Source organism: Microtus pennsylvanicus, chromosome 6 (genome assembly GCF_037038515.1).
Source record: "Microtus pennsylvanicus isolate mMicPen1 chromosome 6, mMicPen1.hap1, whole genome shotgun sequence".
Lineage (NCBI taxonomy): Eukaryota > Metazoa > Chordata > Mammalia > Rodentia > Cricetidae > Microtus > Microtus pennsylvanicus.
Window position 1 is genome coordinate 28,306,184 of NC_134584.1, and position 20,274 is coordinate 28,326,457.

Sequence of the window (20,274 nt, forward strand, 5' to 3'; positions counted from 1 at the left end):
TGCTAACTGTGAGGTAAGGGTTGTCATTAACCCCATTTCTAGATGAGGGGACTGAAGCTCGGGGATACTAAGTCATCTATCTAAGGATGGGAGATTCCTGCAGCCGAGCCTGGAATCACTGTGTAAAGCTGACTCTGTGGACGAGGATCATACAGTGTCAAATGAAGATGCAAACGTAGCCAGTCTGGCTTCAAATCTGGTACTCCTCTCCAGCTCAAAGTTACTCACTTCTCCAAATGCTCCTGTTGTCGGAGAGGCAGGAAGAGCTTTGGAGGCCACAGCACATAGGAGGAAGCTGCTCTAATCCAAGTGCCATCCCGAGCAAACTTAGAGCAGAGCTAAAAGGAAGCAGGCATGAGAGAGGCTAACATCACTGCCACCACCCAAGCATCCTGGTGCCCCAGTGAGAGTCAAACCAAGCCCAGGAGCCTGGAGCAGCCTTCAGTTATTAAGAATGATATTAATGACCACTGGTGTTTACAGTTTGGCACAAGACACTGTTCAAAGCCCCAACCCGTCTTCTCTGTCTTATGTTCCCACTCTATGTACAAGACAACTGGGGCTCAGAGAACACCTAGAAGCCCCGACAAAGAAGAAGGAGCTCCTCGAAGAAGAAGGAGCAGCATCTGACACTGGAGCAGATCTCACCCTAGAGCCCCAAGCCAGACACTGTCTGCCCCTAAACAACATGCCAGGGTGAAGAGAGCGCACCTAAAGCCCAGTTCATTAGGCTTATCTATCTGCCTGCTCAATGAGCACACTCATTCTTTTTCCTTACAATAGGGGTGAAATGTAATGAGAGAGTTCCTGTTTATAAAGGTTAAAGAGATGGGGCTGGAGAGGTGGCTCAGAGGTTAAGAGGACTGACTGTTCTTTCAGAGGTCCCGGGTTCAATTCCCAGCACCCACAACTGTCCATAACTCCAGTTCCAGGGGATCTAATGCTCTCACAGAGACATAACATGCAGGCAAAACACCAAATGCACATAAAAAACAATAAAGACTAAAGAGCCAGAAAAGGTGACACATGTTTTTGATCCCAGCACTTGGGAGGCAGAGGCAGGAGGATTTCTGAGAATCTGTGAGCTTGAGACCAGCCTGGTCTACATATAGACCCTGTCTTTAAAAGAAAAAAGGTGTATAAAGTTTTCTAAGCTGTTAACTAAATAAATAGCAAAACTTTTTTTAAAATACACATTTTTTGCTGTTTATTATAATCAGTTTAACCCACAAAATGTAAAATGGAAATACGATTTTTACACACACACACACACGAATATACGCATGCACACTCCTTCACCCACCGATCATTAAAAGAAGGTTCTCTCTGGGAGGAAGTGTGCAGGTGTGTTTCCTGAACGGATGAAATTCCAAGGCACACATCACACATTCTGACGCTGCCGCTCTCTGCAACCCTCCTTTGCCCCCCCCCCCCCAATATTGTGGAACTCCTAAAAGAATCCCCACAGACTTCACAGTACCGGAAACAGATCTCAACAACTCACCAGGTGTTTTCTCGGCACTAATCACGAGTCACAGGGCGATTTAGAAGTGGTACCGGGGGTCTTCATTACCAGAGAGAAATGGGTCTTGATCCTGTCAGCAGCCTCAAGTCCAATAGGAAAAAAAAAATTCACATGGCCCTAACAGCTTTGAACAAACCACATTTAATCCACATTTGTTTAGATCAGAGTTAGTTTGAAGAGAAAATAAGTGCTAGGAATATTTCTCCACAAACAGCCACTTCAGAATGTGTCTGCGTAGCTAGCTTCTTGTTATGGAGAAAATGGATGTGGACTAAAGTGCATATATTTAGCCATTTCGTGTGATGGGTTTATTACTCCATACACTGCTAAGCCTCCAGAGACTGGCATTTAATTAAATGCAGAGAAGTATTCATGGATAGATTTCCAATTTACCGTTTCTATGCCAAGAGTCTCCGAGGTCTCATTTCCGTTTAGAAAATTCTACTGCCACAAAAAGAGGGATTAATGAAATTAAATGGCTTCTATCTTCCTTAGGACTGCAACCTACTCCTACATGAACTCTGGGTTTGGGGCACAGGTCAAAAGTGCACCCTGTCTACAGGGAAAGCCTCTTCCTCTGCGGCCCTGAACACACACACACACACACACACACACACACACACACTTTAATTTGAAAATTCCATAAAGAGTCAACAGCAGCGCTCCAGCCTCTTTGGACCACACGTCTCCGTCCTCTCTGCACAGAGTCCTCTACTGATAGACAAGGCCCACGTTCAGATCTGGAAAAAGCACCCAGTCCCACCACGGAGGACTATGACAGCGTTGTCAGCTCCAGGAGACGGTTTCAACTTCTGGTCCTCTTGCGAACTTCTTTTTTTTTTTCCTAAAAAGATCAAAAAGAGTGTCTAGGTTCAGGGACGCAGTGTTAAACAACTTAAAACAGAGCAGAGACCAGGGCCCCATCTTGCCACATCCGTCCTGGTCCCAACACAGCCTCTGTCTTAGTCTGAGAGACTAAAGTCTTAGGTTTTTTTGTTTGTTTGTTTGTGAGGCGTTTTTGTTTTATTTTGAGACAGGGTCTCACTATGTATCCCCTGGCTGGCCTGGAACTTCCTAAGTAGACCAGACTGGTCTCAGACTCATAGAGATCCTCCTTCCTCGGCCTCCTGAGCGTGAACATACTGTTCTGAAAGGCACCTGAAATCCAACACATTTGTCCATTCATCATTTTGTCAATCAGAGTGCTTTATGTCACCAGCCAGCCTGCCTGAAAACACCTAGTTATTTCAGATGATCATCTTGGGGTCTTCTGATCCTGTTGCCTCACCAAGTGGCCTCAATATCACGTGACTCCTGTTTTTTAGGGTCATCCCACCTGTACCCCATCCCTGCTTCCCACTGTTTTTCCTCAGACAAAGACTTTATCACTTCTTGCCCGGTCTGCCATCATCTCCCCAGAACAATGTTCTCCCCGACACAAAGAGAGATTTGCACGCTTCCATGAGGCTCACCCTGAAGGACAGATTCTTCCACTCAGAAGACTGCAGAAACCCGTGACTGCCCTGAATACCCCTTGATGGGCCATAGAATCCCAAGCCCCAACTGGTGACCGCCATCTGCTTCTCCAAAGTCATCCTCCAGTGCACTCAAGCACCTCCCTGTGCTTTCCGACATCCCAGGCCCGAGTGCGGAGGTGCCAAACCACCTCGCTAACTCGGCCTGTCAGACTCCTGCTCCCATCTGTTCAAACGCTGCCTCCTTCCTGAAGGTGATTCTGACCCCAGCCTGACCATAGCTCCCAACAAACATACCCCCGTAGGCATGAGCCGACGTTTCTCATGTCCACATTGCCCTTGACATCTTCCACAAGATGCCACACTTCTTGCCTGGCCGTGAACTAGCTATGAATTTGCCCTGAGTACAAGCATCTTCCAGGATCACATTCAAATGCATATTCTTATAACATTTAGGACAGCCCTCTAGCTGCCATCTCGCGTCCCCACGTATGTGTGCCTTATCTCAGCTGGTCCACCTGAGACCCCCTGAGGGCGAACCCTAGTCCCCTGCGCGGGCTCCATTTCCACTCCAACAAGATGAAAGAAACGATCATGAACCAGGAAAAACTGGCCAAGCTGCAGGCACAAGTGCGCATTGGTGGGAAAGGAACTGCTCACAGAAAGAAGAAGGTGGTTCACAGAACAGCCACAGCAGATGATAAAAAACTGCAGTTCTCCTTAAAGAAGTTAGGGGTGAACAATATCTCTGGTATTGAAGAGGTGACATGTTTACAAACCAAGGAACAGTGATCCATTTTAACAACCCTCAAGTTCAGGTGTCTCTGGCAGCAAACACCTTCACCATTACAGGCTACGCCAAGACAAAACAACTGACAGAAATGCTTCCCAGCATTCTAAACCAGCTTGGGGCAGACAGTCTGACTAGTTTAAGGAGACCGGCTGAAGCTCTGCCCAAACAATCTGTGGATGGAAAAGCACCCCTTGCTACTGGAGAGGATGATGATGATGAAGTCCCAGACCTGGTAGAGAATTTTGATGAGGCTTCTAAGAACGAGGCAAACTGAACGGAGGGGACTTCTGAAGAAGTGATTCTTGCAGAAGTTACAGGAGCTGCTATTTTATATCATGGCTGCTTTTTAAAGGTCTTTTGTTTATGGATCTGATCAAATCTAGATCGCTAATATTTTTAAGCCCAAGCCCCTTGGACACTGCAGCTCTTTTCAGTTTTTGCTTAAACACAATTCATTCTTTGCAGCAAATTAAGCTGAAGAAGCCTGGGAATAAAGTTTGGAAAAAGGTTAATAAAATTCCTTGCCTAGTAAAAAAAAAACAAACAAACATTTAGGACAATGTCCTGAGCATTCATATATGAGTGTGGCCACATGGGTAAACAAAAACTACATTTGTTCTGCTTTTGGTAAGATTTGGAAGGTTTTTAAATTTTCGTATTTGTTAAGAAAAGTTTAAGACAAAGCAGTATGCTAAATGGTTAATAATACCTGATAACATCCCAAATAAAATCCTTAATCAGCTGAGCCATCTTGTTCATAAATGAGCCAGAATCAGTAGATTTGACATTTGTAATGTATAGCATTGTCAGCGGGGGTGTCGGCATATAGTATGGAGCACCCCTCTGAAGCCAGGTTTGGAGTCTCCATCCTCAATCCTTTGTCCTTCTCCTCTGTGATGTTTCTTTATGGGCCTTCTCTTTTCCCTTCTAAATGCAAGTTGGTACTGAATTTTTGGCACTTACAAATCCATCACTTTAAAAAGAGAGGACAAAAGTAATAAGCAGGTCCAGATTTGTGTTTGGTACCCCCAAAATATGCAGTTTCTCCATTTTAAGCTGATCCAGCCAAATGGCCAGTCCAATGCGCAACATATGTCCGGCCAACTGGTTGGAGTCCATGCATTTAGTTCCTTCTGTAGATTAATGAGATTATGGCATTGTTAAAAAGAAGCAGAAAAATGCTAATTTGACATCTACTATGATATACTTTACAGTTTGGGGGCTTTCTGCATTTTAAGACATTTTTAATTACTTTGTTATGCTGTGCCAATGAGGACCATATGCCCATTCTTGTCCCTCTACGGCTGTCTTCGCAGTCACCTGCGCATTCCCAGACTATGCAGATGACGGAGACCTTGCTTACTGCAGCCTCCGTTAGAAGAAGGAAGCAGCCTTCTCCTCTCTCTGTGCAGGAGCCCTCTGGCTGGAGTTGTTTCTGAAGCAAAAAACCTTATGTGTTGGAAGCTAAAAGATGAACTGACCACGAAAAGACTACTTTAAAATAGCCACCGTTTGACTGCTTCTAAAAAGAAATCCACACCGCAATACTCAGCACCAGGACCTTCCCCTGTGACTTGGGACAAACTGGAATGTTACCCACGCAGTGTGCGCTATGCGCATTTAAAATATTCTCAGTGGTTCTGCAGTTTGTGCGGAGCTGTGTGCTGCTGCTCTGCCCTGAAGGGTGTTGGGATGACTGGTGTGACATGTGCTAACACGCAGGATGTTATTCTGTCCTCTGCGAACGCGCTGAGCAACCCCTAAACTTAGCGCGGCGGCGGCGGCAAAGCTGTGCCTTCCCGCTTTGATCCTGCAGAGAGCCTTGTCTCATTGTGGTCTGTTTTGGTGGCGATGGGTTTAACGCTGCTCGGGATAAAGGGCAGCATACCTTATCCGTCCCAAGCTTTTCCTGAGCATCTATCTGGAACCTACAGCTAGACTCTCAAAAAGGAAAAATAAGCTGGGGCCCCGGCTCAGTGGGTGAAGAGCTGGCCCAGTGAGTATGAGGTCCTGAGTTTGGATCTCCAGCACTTGTGTGGAAGCCATTGCATCTGTGATCCTAGCATGAGGAGCAGAGACAGGCTGTGTGCCCCGAAGCTCATTGGCCAATCGATCTAGACCAATCGATGAGTTCCACTGTCAGTGAGCAACCCTGTCTCAAAAACTAAGGTGGAGAGCAGTTGAGGAAGGACACCGGATGTCGACCTCTGACCTCCACAGACTTGCTCATACAGTTCAGTACTGTACAAACCCACAGAAAGGATGGAAAGGGAGGAAGGGAGGGACGGAGGGAGGGAGGGAAAGGGAGGGGGAAGGAAGGAAGGAAGGAAGGAAGGAAGGAAGGAAGGAAGGAAGGAAGGAAAGAAGGAAGGAAGGAAGGTCACTCATGCTAATTGAAAAATGGCGGTAGCGTGACTTTTATGAGGCACCTGCTAAAAGCCAGCCATCATTCTAAGTACATTGCCAAATGAATTAATTAACCCCTCCTCTGCGAGACCAGTACTATTACTGGCAACTCTTTCTTACAGAGAAGAACGTGGAGGTACAGGAATGCCAAGCAGCCTGCCCCAGGTCACCCAGCTGGACACTGTCAGAACTACCCTTTGAACTGAGAGAGTCTGAGACAGATGGTGCCCTTCTCTGCTATACAGTGTGAAAAGAAAACTATGGGTAAAAGCAGCCATTTCCACTGAAAAATATAAAGAGAATAAGTTCTATCACGACTTCTTTTGAGCGATTGTTGAAGACATTTGTTTACTACAAAGACATTTGAGCATTTTTAAGGTTCCAAAATATAAAGTAATGGAGCATTCATTTAGTTATGTATTGGTGTTGTTAGCAACCGTTCAGCAAGGTGGTATACAGGAAAACAGGGTAGAACAAACCCATGCATATGCACCCCACACCACCCAGCAAGGGAGCCAGGTAGTGTTGATGCTGGCCTTTAAACCCAGCACTCAGGAGGCAGAGGCAGGCAGATCTCTGTGGGTTCAAGGCTAGCCTGGTCTACAAGAGCTAGTTCCAGGTCGGGTTCCAAAGCTACAGATAGACCCTATCTTGAAAAACCAAAAATAAATATAATAATAAGAAGAAGAAGAAGAAAAGAAGAAGAAGAAGAAGAAGAAGAAGAAGAAGAAGAAGAAGAAGAAGAAGAAGAAGAAGGAAGAAGGAGGAGGAGGAGAAGGAGGAGGAGGAGGAGGAGGAAGAAGAAGAAGAAGAAGAAGAAGAAGAAGAAGAAGAAGAAGAAGAAGAAGAAGAAGAAGAAGAAGAAGACAATGACAACACAGGGAAGATAATTTCCCATGCAGGAAGCTTCTGCTTTTGCCTGCCTGTTTTCTGGAAGACAAAGAAGGCTCCCATGTGTCATGGAGCAGGCAGTCCCTGCACATCGCAGGCCTGGCATGGACTTAAAAGAGACGATGTCAACCCCAGGAGAAAAAGGAGCAATGACCCTAGGACTGGAGAGCTGCTGCAGGTTGGCTCTGGAGGACAAGCATCTCCCCATCCCAGGCAAGGGGAAGAAGAAGGATCAGGCCTTCTTCCTCCCTGGCCCTGCTGCAGCCCCAGGAGATCCTAAAAGGCAAAGTTCCAAGGAGGTAAGGGAAGAACCATCACTTTTCTTCTTGCTCACAGGATGTTTCCTGATGTGGTGGGCGCTGGACGCAGGTGAGCCTCGGTGTTGGACTGGACATAGCCACAAATTCCATTTCTCCTCTGTCACTCATGGATCAGACACTACACCTGCTTTGGCTTATTCACGCCAGTTTCCTTGGTCTTTCCCAGCTACCTCAACCCCGGATTTGAGTTCTGTATGATAACCCATAGGACCTACCCCGTTGCCTTCCCCTCCTCCTTTCTCCTTCAAAATCTCTGTTCCAGACAGAGCTAATTCTTAAGGAGTATATCAGTTCTCACTTCCAGCCCTTTGTGCTTCCTGTTCCCTCTGTCAGGAATCCCTTCTGATTTAACCTATTGCTCCCCTACTCAACCTTTGGGATCCAGGTAACATCACTTGCTGTGAAGAGCACTGATTATTTCCAGTGTGCTCCCAGGAACCGTGTGTTACTCTCAGGGAGCAATTATAACCTTACATCTTACCGTAGCACTGAGAACCAACCCTGGCGCCGTGTGTGTTTGTTCCTCAGTACATCACTATGCAGCAAGCGTCTCCTGGGCATGGCTGTATTTTCCAACGAGCCCTGGCAGTAGCCTGTTACATCTTCCTTGCCTCTTGTGTTTCGCATTCCAGCTAGATGGTCAGCCTCACGAGGGCAAAATTTCTGTGCCTTGTGGTCCCTGTGCCCCAGCCTAGTGTCTAACAGATACAATGAACTGAATAAACATGGATAAGCATCTCTGCACCTCAGTTTCCCCTTCTACAAAATGAGGGGACAATATTCATATCAAGGAGTGTGTGTGTGTGCACGCACGTGTGTGCACATGTACCATTATAATGAAATAGCATCACAGAACACCTGACATGAGAGAAAAATCAATGAACAGATCTGCACTGTGAGATCAACCTGTACTTTTGACCATCTTATAAATTCTAAGGAAGACTTGTGCTCTTCGGGCTGCCTACCCCTCATTGTAGAAGTACCACTGCCTCCCTCCTTACAGTGTTCCAGGAGAGTATGTGTTCCCAGATCTGTACTAGCCAATCAGTAAATAACTGCATTAATCATTAATCATAGGCTAGACATTCAAATACACTATTCACACACCTCTTGATATCCAAAATAATGAAATCTAGCTGTGTGTAGCGGCACATACCTGCCACTCCTGTATTTGTGAGGCAGAGAAGTACGAGGATTGTCCCAGGTGTGAGACCAGTCTGGTCTTTTTCTGAACCAGCCGGGGCTTCAGGGTGAAACCCTTTCTCAAAAATGAATAAATAAAATCTCATATACAATCATAGCCATTTTCAATGGTAGTTTATTCACTGTTCTCTCTCTCCTCCCCCCTCTCTTTCAGAGAGAGAGAAGAAGGAGGAGGAGGAGGAGGAGGAGGAGGAGGAGGAGGAGGAGGAGGAGGAGGAGGAGGAGAAGGGGAGGGGGGGAGGGGAGGGGGAGGGGGAGGAGGAGGAGGAGGAGGGAGAAAGTGGGGGATAGAGGGGAGGGAGAGAGTCAGAGAGTCTCTGGGAAACACTGAAACATTTTTAAAGGACAAAGCGTTAGTCAGCTGATCTATTCAGCCACTGAGGATACCCGGTGCCAGCTAGAAGCTGAATCAGAGACAAAGACAGATGAGACACAAGACCTGTCTTTGGGGGAGTCCCCATCTATTGATAGGACTGGGCACAAGAACAATCATTCCTCAAGTGGAGATAAAAACTTGGGGTAGTACCACAGCCTCCCAGAAGAGGGAGTTAGAGAACAAGCTAGTCAGAAATGGCTTTTGTCGGTAAGGTAAGCTCTTTCCAAGGCATCAGTTTCCCGGCTCTCACTTTGTCCTCCGAGGAGATGGGGGATCAGTTCATCAACGTCCTTGTCGCAATCACTGCCTTACTACATCATAAAGGCCAGCTCTACTGAACAAAGAAGTCTCTGAGGGCATGGTTCTCATCTGAATATCTTGCTGTCACCAAAGTCTGCAGGGCAGGGCTTGGAAACTGTCCAGCTTTGCTGACGGGATTCCTAAGCACTGGTCTTTCTATTCCGCTCTCGTGGGTGGCCCTGTGACTGCGTCACTGCCTTTTTTCCTCCACAGGCTACTTTAAGTGCTGACTTGGCCTTGGCCTCTCATACTTTGTTTTGTATCCTGAAAAACAAGACCCAGATGAGATTCGGAGTGGTCACTAAGCTCGAAGAGAAGCACAAGTTAATTAAGAGCAACAAAGTGTCCAGTCGGAAGCAGCCGTCTCTTTCTGTTCCAAGCATGGCTTCAGAGGAATCCACGTGGAGCAATCTCCTGCCAGAGCCTTAGGAACAGGTGGCATGGAAGCCAACGAACAGCTGTAAGCCTCGTGTTCAAAAGGCCTCTCCGACCAACACCTTCTCCCACAGGCCAGCTCTGGACTCCACGGTCTCCCAGGATAAAGAACACTATTCTTCTATTCACCGAAAACAAGATGTCTGAAAACTATTAAAGACAACCCAGGCCATTCTAGACACTCAGGGCCACAGACCTGGTGAAATATAAGTCTTGGAACAAGTGAGCCCAAGGCACTGCTCCCTGGAGAAGCACGTTGATTTTCCAGGGCCACCACAACAAAGTACCACAAACGGAGTGGCTTCGGCAACCGAATTTTTCTCATCACCCTGGAGTCTAAGTTTCATACAGATGTTCCTCTGTGTGTATCTTTGTCCTAATCCCTTCCGACAAGAACGCGAGGCATAGTGGATCGGGGTTCACCTCATTTGACCTCTAGTTACTTCCACAGAGACCCTATTTCTAAGTACAGCTATATTCTAAGGCAGTGTGGGATAAGATTTCAACAGTCAAATTGGGGAAGGACAGAGTTCAGCTGGGAAAAAGGAATGGGAGGAAGCGTGAAGTGAGGAACGGAGGGGCTCCATCAGGAATGCACCCTTGTAGGCAATAAAGCGCACTTGTTCATAAAAGGATGAAAATGGTGGTGAAGGACTGTAGCCACCACAGCCTGCTGATGGCTTTCCGTCCTAACTACGCAGCGTGACCTTCCCCTCACATTCCACTTCCCCATTCCCAGTAGCCTGCTGGACACATGCCACCTGGACAACCTGCCAACACCGTGCACAAACAGGAAGATACAAGCTGGGCTCATGTCTTATTTCTATTATTGCTATCACCAACCTTCCAGAAATTTGAAATCCTCCCCCCTCCCCATGATCTAAAATATCACCAAGGCACTTTGCCCTTAATTTCTCATGTGTCCATTATCCATTCCCCCTTTCTCACCATCACCTCCCCATCAGCCATTATTCTGGGGACCACTGGAGATATCCCACAATGGAGTTCCTGCCCCCTTTTCTGTTCGTTTCATCTTCCTAAGCATCGCTCTTATGAACCTCCTACCTCTGCTCTAAAACTTTCCAGGGCTCCCCACTATGATAGGAAAATGCCTGGACTCTGCAGCCTCGCATCTGAAGCCTTCCACAGTCAGGCCCCCGTGTCTGACACCCCACTCTTCCCCAAACATCCCGAGGAAACGTGGACACAAATGAATGGATGCCCTGGCCAAACTCTCTGTCCCACGAGATGACACATAAGTCAGCCTATTTCTTGCCACCTTGTCGGCATAACAAGGATGCTCTGGTGTCTAACATCTCCTTTTCCACCTCTCTAGATCTGGCCTACCTACCCCACTGCCCAGCCATTCCTGACATTGCCTGTTTGTTGGGAATATCTTATATCTACTAAACCAGTTAGCAACTAAGTGTAGCATACTTTTTATATTTTCACTGTTTATTCCTATATGTTATCTTATTTTACATGCACATGTGTGAGTACGTCTTCCTCGGCAAACTCCATGAGAGCAGACACCCCATAATCCTCGTGGTACATAATAACAGCCCCAAACTTATGAGAGCTTGTCACATGCCAGGCACTGTGCTACTTTCCAGCACATTATTATTTTATTTAATTAAAACAGCAATCTGATAAGGTAGGTACTATCATTATCCTCCCTTCACAGGTGGCCATTGCAGGTTAAAATGGTTAAATAACTTGCCTGAATTAACCTAACTAGTAAGTGGCAGAGCTGGGGGACCCACAATTCTCTGCTAGAAATACCTTCACAGAGGAAACACTAAGCGTGTGCTTCTGAATTAAGGCTGTGCATGCTATCCAAATGAACAGAATGTGTGGCCTCATAGATTTCCATATCCTAATCCTAGGAACCTGTAGATACGTTAGATTAAATTGCAAAGAGGCGTTAGGGATGCAAATGACTCTAGGTTTGCTAATCAGGGCATCTTAAAATAGGGAAACGATCCTAAGCTATCTGGATGGGCCCAATGTGATCCTATGGGTCCTTAAAAGAGGATTGGGGGAGGGAGGGACAACAGAAATAGCTCTCAGGATGATGCAATGTACGAATTTGAGATGTCATTGCTGATTCTCAAGAAGGAAGAAGGTGTCTGAACTGGAAACCCTAGAAGACTAAGAAATGGGTTTGCCTCTGCAGCCTCACCCAATAAGATGGACGGTGTCAGATTTCTAAGCTACGCAAGTGTAAGATTCGATTATTTTAAGCCACCAAACTTGTGGTCTTTTATGACAGCAGCTAACTCAGGGTACAGATCCCCAGCCTGGTCAAAACTAGCCCAAGAACCGGCATTGACTGCCTTGGTGAAACCCAAGCACAATGTTCTCTTTGGAATCTCAACACCTGCCCCTACCTCACAACAGCAGAGATTATGTCATGTCCTGTATAACCTGTTTCCTGGGCTGTGCCTTTCCCACCCTGCCCCTATGACTATTCAGAATGATACGAAACTCTGAGAGTCACACATTAACAACAAATTTCCTCAGGTAAGATTATTAGGACAATCAAAGCGTGTATGGTATCCTTTAAAATTTCATTCCTAGTGCTTTACTCCAGAGCATTGCCCGTGTATTATCCCAGGTGCCTGCCCTTAAGTGTGCGTAAGTTTCAAGTGCACACCATGGTGTTTGAATTGCAGCTTTTGAGTCGATTCCAAGGATTTTATTCCTAAACTGCCCAAATAGTACCACAGGGGTGGGAGAATGCATTTTTCTGAAATGGAGGAAACCTGCTAGGTCAGTATTGTAGTCAGTGATATGGAGCAGGTGGCTGACAGCTCTCAGCTCCACGCCCTACGTGCTGAGCCAATACCGACCCAGTGGCTTTGCCTAAGTAACTTTCAGTGTATTTAAGTATGTTAGGCTGTAAAAGATCAGCGAGGTTGATGCTGGCATTCACAGCCTATTTCCTATTGCTTATCTAACTGCCGTCGCTGGACGTAGCAAATCACCAAGACCTCTCTGTCCCTTCATTCTTCAATGAATAAAGGACACATTGCTCTCAGCTAGTGTCGGTTTATGTTCCTATAGTCACGAAAACAAGAACAGCTGCCACCCTGCTATTTTTAGTACGTCACATTTGCATAATCATTTACATACAGGTTACAGCTGTGGTTAAAACATGACCTTTGTAATTCTTTCTTACCCTGACTTCACCCCTTGACCTCAGGTGTGTATATATATATTAACATTAACATTTCTAGGACCTGGTTTGCTCGTAGGTGATATGGCTTTTGCTGGCCTCAGTGCAGCTAAGGATGGCCTTGAATTCTTGACCTCCCACTGCGATTACTGGGGTGACACCAAGAATCATACCTTAAGCATAGCTAGGGATGCAGTCTACCCAACTGAATTACATGCCCAGCCCCTGGTTACTTCTTTATAGGCTACAGTGATGTTTGTGTTCAGACAAGTCCTGGTAATAGAGTCAATAGCGCACACAAGCACCGCCTCTTGTGAAGTTACACGCGAGGCCAATGGAGTCTTTTGGGGGGAGGGGAGGAACAACTTTGCCCAAGGTCACATATTTGATGAAGGGCAGCGAGTTTGGAGCCAGCTCATTTGTATCTGGAAGGCCGTGTTGTCCTTTCCACCCTTCCGCGCTATCTCGCGTTCATGCCCGATTCCTTCGGAGCCACCTGTTCCCATCCTCAACCCACCCACGTGAAGATAAAACAGGACCAAGACTCCCCAGAACTCCAGAAGAAAAAAAGAGAGAGAAAACAGAAAAGAAAAAAAAAAGCGCACGCTCCCTGGCTCCCCGCCCCCTTCCACGGGAGTCGGGGGAGCCAATGCTCGGATGCACTTCCTCGGCTCCGCTGCACCCGAGCGCCGTCAGGAGCGGGTCCGAAGTGCGCTGCCAGCCGCCGGCAGGTGCGCTCAGCCCCGCAGGACGCGTGCGCAGAGCCCCGCGGGACGCGCCCGCAGCCCCGCCCTCCGCTGCGGGGTGGAATCCCTCCCAGCTGGGCAGGAAGGCAGTTGTTTGCTTCCTGGTGGAACGTTCCACTTGAAACGGTTCCACGAGGGCTGTTCTCGCCTCCGACTCCGGGAAGAACTGTAATTAACACAGCAACAAACGCCCACGACGCTAACTGGCAACGAGAGTGTAACACGAGCCCGCTGCTCCAACCGAATTGGGCCAATTGCTTTCCCTTCTCTGCCTCCCCAGTTGGTCTGTTTTGGTTCCGCACTCATCCAACTGGAGCGTTTCTTAAAACATGTCAGTGGCTGGTGTTTGTGTTTTGAGCTGAACAGTTTCACACCCGTCGCTGGAGATGGGGCTCGGCGGGATGCTGGGCTGGGGACTCGCTTTCTGCGAGCCTCGTGAGCGTCAGGTAGAAAAGTTCCGAGGGAGGCTAGAAAGATGCCAGGGAGGAGACAGCGGGGCCTCACCGCCTCCAATTGTTTGTAGTTGCTCTGCCGTCTCCTTTTCCGACGAAGACAAGCAGAACCGGTTTGTCCGCTCTCCAACCGGAGGGTGGGGCGTCGCAGCGCACCTGGCAGCAACTCTGGGCCTCTGCGAAGTCGCAATGGGGCGGCTGAAGAAGGGATCCCGGAGGGCTCTCGAGGGAAGGGGGTTCTGCAAACAGCACTCAGGTCTGTAGGCGTGCCCTGCAGGGTTTGCGGTGGCCAGATTCAGGGACTGTTCGGACTCTTTGATCTGTGTGTAAGGGTCTGGGTTGTGACGCTTTGATTATAGTTAAACTCGCATCTGCCAAGTATGCTCCACTGCCCAGAAGCTTCTTGAGAACTGGTTTGGGACAGAATCCCCAGGCTGGTTATAGACCTCTTTTCCTGGCTTCAGACTCTTTCCTTTAACAAGGTTCTTTGATCAGCGACCTCTTCTGTCAGCTTACTTGCTTCAACGATCGCCAAAAAGCATCTGGAGGTGGGTGCAGTTCATAGAGTGCCTAGCATGCATGAAGCCTAGAGTTTGACGTTTAAACCGGTGAGGTATTTTAGGTAATCCCAGCACACCAGATGGAGTTGGCGCTGGAAGATCCGAAATTCAAGGTCTCTGACCACACAGTGAGTTTGAAACCAGCCCAGTCTGCTTAAGACCCTGTCCCCCATCTAAATAAATAAATAAATAAATAAATAAATAAATAAATAAATAAATAAATAATAAATAAATAAATAAATAAATAAATGAAATGAAATGAAATGAAATGAAATGAAACTGTACGATAGGCGGTTGCTTTTAGAGATACTGCAGCCTTGATAAGTGCCCGCTTCTGTGTGATGCTCAGAAGTAGCTCTCTGCTATGCTCTGCTAATTCTAGGGGACAATTGAGAAAGAAAAAGAAAAGTATTTGCTATACATTTCAGCCTAGAAGCGTTCAGAGGCTAGATAGATGTGGAGTCAAAACCCAAACAGGAAGATTAAATAATCATGAAGTAATAATACAAAAGTCACCCAACGCAGAAATGATCTGACGAGCCGCTTAAAGAGCATTGCTACATATTAAATACATCACTGTTGTGAGCAGCTTCTACCAAGTGTCTGCATGTCTGTAAGGTCATACGTGCCTGTATATACACATAGCAACAGGAGCAGAGAATAAAGAGTGCCTCACACGTAGTAGGGGACTACTGTGTATTGAGTCAACAGCAGGATCCTCATATTCTCCTAGGGAGAAAAAAAAACCCCAAACCAAAAACTCAGACAAAGTCACATGTATCTGTTCCAAATGTAAAGATTTACCAATAACCAAGAGACCATTTTATCTGTCGTTTAAACTATTAATTGTGTACGTTAGTCGTCATAGGTATATGCCCCCATCTGAACATGATGAATATTGGGCTCAGAGGCCACCATAGCGACTTCAGGAATTCTGCTGGTTATTCCTCTGGGCCAGAGTAACCCATGAGCCTATTAAGGCCCCTAGGACTCTCACAGATCACAGACTGTAACTTTTATAAAGCCGTTTTGTTCTCGTCAGTTATTGATCTGTAAGCCAGGTATTTTCAAGCCAGGCTTCACTTGGTGGGCCGTAATAGCTTCACTTTATTCTGTCAAGCGCTCAGAGTTCCTTAACTAGGCGCTTAGTCATGTGGATTGTGCGGGCTGAGTACCAGAGAGCAGTGAGGTGGAGAGCCCTCATCACTTGGTGATCAAGAAGAGTATTATGATTTTTAAAATGCATTTGTTTTCCATCTACTCTCTCCCACCTATTCATTTATATTTTTTTCCATTTACTCTGATGGTGAATGTCACCAGAACAGAGGGTTTTTTCCCCTCGCTGCTTTGCAACTGCACCTCAAGTGCTTAGGATAGACCCTGGGAAACAGCAAGTGCTCAGTAAGTATTTTTACTCAATCTGAATTGGATTGGATTGGATTGAGTTGGTGCTTACCTCATCAAAGATTGTCACTGTGTATCCAACATGGACACACATACCTGCATATGTCTGATGACAATCATCTTTAACAGGCAATCTGTGTATGCTTTATCCTTACTATTAAAGTCCGTACTGTCGGGATGATGCGGTCAGAGCAAACCATGACAGTGCGGAGAGGAGTTGAGAGCTGGGAAGGTGTCCGTCCAGTAGCAGATGATGAAGGCGTGAGGAAGACTAGCCTGCAGGCAAGTACCGAGAGGACCCAGCCTCGTTAGTTGTTAGCTATAAATTAAAAGTTTCTAAGTGGCAAGAAGCTCCAGTTCTCCATCACTACGGTAACCACGGCTTACGCTCGCTGGGTGCATGCTAGAAGCCGGGCACTAGTCCAGTTGTTTATGGTGACCTGATTTTCACACCGACTTCAAGGGAGGCTCTAGTGTTGTCTCCATCACACAGATGAAAACCCGTGGCCCACAGAGCTCGCAGTTAGAGCACCAGGACTCAGAGAGTGGGGGCAGAACAGAAGGGAAAATTAAAAAAGAGAGAGAGAGACTCAACATGTGAATTTGAAAGCAAAAAAGATCTAACAGAGGAGCCTGCCAAGATCTCCTTTGTTCTGTTGGACATGCGATCGGTTCACAGCTAGGTCCCATCAGCTTGGCCTGTGGGTCACTAGTAGGTAATACTCATCAGTAGCCAGCTGAGTGTCTGCACAAGGAAGCCAGGAGCTAGTGCCCAAGCCCTGAGTCAGTGGAGGATGCCAGCATTGTCTCTGCTGCTTCCCATGCACAGCCACCTCTGTGGGGACTTCTGACTGCACCTGTGGTAACCCTTCCCTGACACACTGTTAGCTCTGCTTTCCCCTTTGCCTCATTTATCTCTTTTCTGAAATCACCTTCTAAATAATCGTCTTGTCTCAGGGTCTGGTTTTTTTTTTTTTAAACCCAGATCAAATATGGTGTAGCCAGGATTTAGCAACAAGGCACCCAGGCTCATGTTAGAGACCTACAAACTAAGGAGAGCTGAATACAACCAGAGGTGAGCAAGTTTGCAGTGTTTATTTAGGGCCTAAAGCATTTCTGCACACACAACACACACACACCACTCCAGTCTTCCTTTCTTCCCCTTTCCCCATCCATATTAGCAAACAATAGGAGGGAGGGGAGAATTGGAAGAAGTGGCTGAAATTCGAGTCCCTTCTACAGCTTCCCCTTCCCTTCCCATGGGAGCTTTCTCTAACCACGACAAGCGAAACTGCACTGGAGCAGGACATTCCAATCATACTGTGTCTACTCTGTGGGTCCAAAAACAAGCGCATTCTCTCCCCAGCCCACAAAGAGAGGTCTCTGGATACTGGCCACACACTGGTCTCCAGTTCCAACAGAACGTCATCGTCACATGCCCGGCTTCCCACATAAAGTGTCCTCCCCTCTCTCCAACATCACCATCAGGAGAACTGGGCAGAGATGGCGCGGGACTCAGAGTCTGCCATCCTGTGGGTCAAAGGGAGAGGTATGCTAAATCACGTGAGAATTGAAAGTTTGAGCAGCACTGGATTATTTTTTACTGTTTTGTCTCTTAGTTTGAATACAAGTCTGTGGGCTCTTCTTGAGATACAGGTAGATACAGGAATGGAAGAGACTACACAGTACAGCAGCAGCTGGAGACAGGAAAACAGTAACATTTAGATACAACCAAACTGAAGTTTTCAGTTTTATAAGTTATTCTTGTTTAAAAGAGGATTTCAATGGAGCCAATCTGGACACATTATCTAGCATATAAGATACATTGTCAAGTGCTAATGAAAATCGTTAGGGGGAAGCTTCCTTTTCTGGCTATAGACAGATAAAAGGCAAATCCAAACTTTCTTTCTTCTCAGATCTTCAAGAAGAGCTGAACAGCAAACACCCAAACTGGAGAAGGAGTCAATTCCCAATGTAATCCACATAACGACTTTATCTGGTACATTTATTCAGCATCAAACATCTTTATATTGAAAGAAGTCAAGATCTATTTCAAATGAGAGCTCAGAAAACCAAGATCTGAGGAAATTCCCCTGGGTAAATTGTTGGTAAATTTTACAAATATTATTATTGGTTTTCAAAAGATACCAGCCTGCTGTCATGGTTCTGGCAGAGCCAGGTCCTCTACGCAGGCAAAGAAGGAAAGAGAAACTGTTCATTGTCAGGGATGTTGAGAACTGTAAAACTGCTGATTAGCTCTGTATCAAAAGTCAGCAGCAGTTGAAACCACGGCAATGCAATAACTAATCTGGAACTGGTTAAAATTCTGGCATAGCCTTGGAACCAATGGCTATCTTTGGCTGATAGAAAGTACGGAATAAAAGACCGGCAAGCTACAATGGAGATAGATAATAATAAAGTAATCTCTTGTTCTTCCTTACTGGCCTTTCTGATAATTTTTCCAATAATATAATGAAAAGATTTGAATGCTACATTAAATGGAAATACCCTATAAAAAAATGTATAGGGGAAATATGAGTAAATTCATTAAAGAACATCAATTGATAATGGACCTCTTTCTACTTCAAGCAGAATTTAATTTTCCCATGCAGAAATAAAATACACTTTTAACACTAAACATGTTAAATGTTTACCCCAAGAAAATCAAATTCATAAATTTCCAGATTCCAGTTCTCTTAACGTCATGGTTGAGCGCTCACCATTCCTTTAGGTCTCCTAGTGTCTCAGCCTCTTTCCAAGGCTGGAGGAACATTATCTGCCAGGCCCACCTCTCATCACTAAGCAGACAGTGCGAAGCCCGGGACTTCTCGCCATGGATAGACTCACACATCCAAGCAGTCTCCATTCATCAGATGCACCTTGGAGATGGGTGGTGCTGGTGGTAACAATGCCGGCAGCTGGTGCATTGAGGCCAGGTTCTCAGCAGTGCCAACTGCAGCATCTGATGTCCAGAGTTAGCATCTTTGCAGCACGCTGTGGGCATTGGTCTCAGCTTGGAGTTTCTTCCATGGGTTTGTGAGTGTCCAATATCTTACAAATAAGTTTTTCAGCTTCTAAAATTCTCTAGGTTTCTTTGAATGGTATAATTACTACTCAGGATATATTAAGAACTGCAAAATGAATTTCAGCAATTATATCCATTATAATGAAATGAAAATGAAAAGTTTTATCAAATCCCCTTTGGGATGAGCATGCGTGAGAGGCAGTCCATTTGCCACCAAGAAAATTAAGAGATGTACCAGGAGTCTACAGCCTGTATTTTCTGCTAATCGAGTTATGGGAAATAGAAGTGACAACTTCCACTTATAAGCACTTACTCATGCTCCATAACATTTAAAAAAAGCTTCTTAATATTTTGTATTTAATTATTTTGCAATTGGTGGAAAAATATTGGAGAGATAGAGGACTCTAAATCCTTCCCAGAGGGTAGAACTTGTTTAAAAAATATTTTATTTATGCCTCTGTGTGTATGCAGAAGAGAATGCTAGATCTCCTGTAGCTAGAGTTACAGGTTGTTGTGAGCCATCTGAGATGGGTGCTGGGAACCAAACTTGGGTCCTCTAGAAGAGCAGCAAATACTCTGAGCCACTAAACCGTCTGAAGATAGTATTTCAAGCAGAATATATGAGAGGGTCAAGTGGAAACTTCAGGAAGGTGTGCAGGACAGTATGAAATAAGCAAAGGTCAATTTCATTGGATCTGTTTTTACTTAATATATTACACTGTAATTCAGAAGATTCCTATAGGAAAAATTACCAAAATTCTGTCTGGAAACAGTTTTGAAGTAAAGCAGCTTTCCTCATCATCTTCATCATCATCACCATGACCATCATCATCTTCATCATCATCACCATGACCATGACCATCATCATCACCACCATCATCATCATCATCACCATGACCACCATCATCACCATCTTCATCATCATCACCATGACCATCATCATCACCACCATCATCATCACCATGACCATCATCATCTTCATCATCATCACCACCATCATCATCCAACCAAACGCAGCACGTAACCAGTGAGTTATAGGGCAAGACAGTAGCTAAAACAGGAAGTGCAGCAGGAGAAACACTGCACTGGAGGCCCAAGGTTCCCAGCACACATTACCTAAGTAAGTTTTCAACAGTAGTGGCAAATTGTGGCTTAGCATTTTGTAGCCACACTCAATGCTTTTAT

At 45.9% G+C, this 20,274-nt stretch overlaps 1 pseudogene; it reads left to right on the top strand.

The window, feature by feature from the left end:
• Positions 1–3,562: 3,562 nt before the first annotated feature.
• Positions 3,563–4,324, top strand: LOC142852787 (transcription factor BTF3 pseudogene; annotated as a pseudogene).
• Positions 4,325–20,274: the final 15,950 nt, after the last annotated feature.